A 2,500-nucleotide genomic window follows, 5' to 3' on the forward strand; every position below is an offset into this window, starting at 1 on the left:
GAAACAAAGTAGGCTGACAGGTGTGGGATTCGAACCCACTACCCCGAATAAACTGGTGACATAAAACCAGCGCCTTAGACCAGTCCACTCGGCCACTCTACCTGGAAACAAAAGTCACCTCAGACTAATAAGCAAAAGCTTCATATTATTAATCCTAGAAAACAAAATAGGCTGATAGATGTGGAATTCGAGCCCACGCCCCCGAATAGACTGGTGCCTTAAACCCGCGCCTTAGACCACTCGGCCACTCTACCTGGAAACAAAAGTCACCTCAGACTACTAAGCAAAAGCTTCATATTATTAATCCTAGAAAACAAAATAGGCTGATAGACGTGGGATTCGAACCCACGCCCCCGAAGAGACTGGTGCCTTAAACCAGCGCCTTAGACCACTCGGCCACTCTACCTGGACACATCAGACACCTCAGACTAATAAGCAAAAGCTTCATATTATTAATCCTAGAAAACGAAGTAGGCTTATAGATGTGGGATGCGAACCCACGCCCCGAAGGGAATGGTGCTTTAAACCAGCGCCTTGGACCACTTGGCCACTCTACCCGAAAGCGAAAGTATACTCAGTCTATTTAGCAAAAGCATCATATTATTAATCGTAGAAAACGAACTCTGCTGATTGAGGTGGGATTCGAATCGACGCCCCCGAATAGACTGTTGCCTTAAACCAGCGCCTTAGACCACTCGGCCACTCTACCTGGAAACAAAAGTCACCTCAGACTAATAAGCAAGAGCTTCATATTATTAATCTTAGGAAACAAAGTAGGCTGACACATGTGGGATTCGAACCCACTACCCCGAATAAACTGGTGCCTTAAACCAGCGCCTTAGACCACTCAGCCACTCTACCTGGAAACAAAAGTCACCTCAGACTAATAAGCAAAAGCTTCATATTATTAATCCTAGAAAACAAAATAGGCTGATAGATGTGGGATTCGAGCCCACGCCCCCGAATAGACTGGTGCCTTAAACCCGCGCCTTAGACCACTCGGCCACTCTACCTGGAAACAAAACACCTCAGACTAATAAGCAAAAGCTTCATACTATTAATCTTAGGAAACAAAGTAGGCTGACAGAGGTGGGATTCGAACCCACGGCCCCGAATAAACTGGTGCCTTAAACCAGCGCCTTAGACCACTCGGCCACTCTACCTGGAAACAAAAGTCACCTCAGACTAATAAGCAAAAGCTTCATATTATTAATCCTAGAAAACAAAATAGGCTGATAGATGTGGGATTGGAACCCACGCCCCCGAAGAGGCTGGTGCCTTAAACCAGCGCCTTAGACCACTCGGCCAATCTACCTGGAAACGAAAGTCACCTCAGACTAATAAGCAAGAGCTTCAAATTATTAATCTTAGGAAACAAAGTAGGCTGACAGGTGTGGGATTCGAACCCACTACCCCGAATAAACTGGTGCCATAAAACCAGCGCCTTAGACCAGTCCACTCGGCCACTCTACCTGGAAACAAAAGTCACCTCAGACTAATAAGCAAAAGCTTCATATTATTAATCCTAGAAAACAAAATAGGCTGATAGATGTGGAATTCGAGCCCACGCCACCGAATAGACTGGTGCCTTAAACCCGCGCCTTAGACCACTCGGCCACTCTACCTGGAAACAAAAGTCACCTCAGACTACTAAGCAAAAGCTTCATATTATTAATCCTAGAAAACAAAATAGGCTGATAGACGTGGGATTCGAACCCACGCCCCCGAAGAGACTGGTGCCTTAAACCAGCGCCTTAGACCACTCGGCCACTCTTCCTGGAATCTTAAGTCACCTCAGACTAATAAGCAAAAGCTTCATATTATTAATCCTAGGAAACAAAGTGGGCTTATAGATGTGGGATGCGAACCCACGCCCCGAAGGGAATTGTGCCTTAAACCAGCGCCCTGGACCACTTGGCCACTCTACCTGGAAACAAAAGTCACCTCAGACTAATGAGCAAAAGCTTCATATTATTAATCTTAGGAAAAAAAGGAGGCTGACAGAGGTGGGATTCGAACCCACGCCCCCGAAGAGACTGGTGCCTTAAACCAGCGCCATAGACCACTCGGCCACTCTACCTGGAAACAAAAGTCACCTCAGACTAATAAGCAAAAGCTTCAAATCATTAATCCTAGAAAACAAAATAGGCTGATAGATGTGGGATTGGAACCCACGCCCCCGAAGAGACTGTTGCCTTAAACCAGCGCCTTAGACCACACGGCCACTCTACCTGGAAACATCAGACACCTCAGACTAATAAGCAAAAGCTTCATATTATTAATCCTAGAAAACGAAGTAGGCTTATAGATGTGGGATGCGAAGCCACGCCCCGAAGGGAATGGTGCTTTAAACCAGCGCCTTGGACCACTTGGCCACTCTACCCGAAAGCGAAAGTATACTCAGTCTATTTAGCAAAAGCATCATATTATTAATCGTAGAAAACAAACTCTGCTGATTGAGGTGGGATTCGAATCGACGCCCCCGAATAGACTGTTGCCT

At 46.1% G+C, this 2,500-nt stretch overlaps 5 non-coding genes across 5 annotated transcripts; all 5 read right to left on the bottom strand.

Moving 5' to 3' along the window:
• Window positions 1-324: 324 nt before the first annotated feature.
• On the bottom strand, window positions 325-406 carry TRNAL-AAG (transfer RNA leucine (anticodon AAG)). Its single transcript has one exon. It is a non-coding gene; the product is annotated as a tRNA-Leu (tRNA).
• A 675-nt stretch (window positions 407-1,081) lies between these two features.
• TRNAL-AAG (transfer RNA leucine (anticodon AAG)) lies at window positions 1,082-1,163 on the bottom strand. The gene has a single exon. It is a non-coding gene; the product is annotated as a tRNA-Leu (tRNA).
• A 70-nt stretch (window positions 1,164-1,233) lies between these two features.
• On the bottom strand, window positions 1,234-1,315 carry TRNAL-AAG (transfer RNA leucine (anticodon AAG)). The gene has a single exon. It is a non-coding gene; the product is annotated as a tRNA-Leu (tRNA).
• Window positions 1,316-1,695: 380 nt separating this feature from the next.
• TRNAL-AAG (transfer RNA leucine (anticodon AAG)) lies at window positions 1,696-1,777 on the bottom strand. The gene has a single exon. It is a non-coding gene; the product is annotated as a tRNA-Leu (tRNA).
• A 221-nt stretch (window positions 1,778-1,998) lies between these two features.
• On the bottom strand, window positions 1,999-2,080 carry TRNAL-AAG (transfer RNA leucine (anticodon AAG)). The gene has a single exon. It is a non-coding gene; the product is annotated as a tRNA-Leu (tRNA).
• Between the last annotated feature and the right edge of the window lie 420 nt (window positions 2,081-2,500).

The sequence above is a fragment of the Phalangium opilio genome, unplaced genomic scaffold (genome assembly GCF_054372755.1).
Source record: "Phalangium opilio isolate 3A_F unplaced genomic scaffold, DU_Popi_V2 ptg000061l_1, whole genome shotgun sequence".
Taxonomy (NCBI): Eukaryota; Metazoa; Arthropoda; class Arachnida; order Opiliones; family Phalangiidae; genus Phalangium; species Phalangium opilio.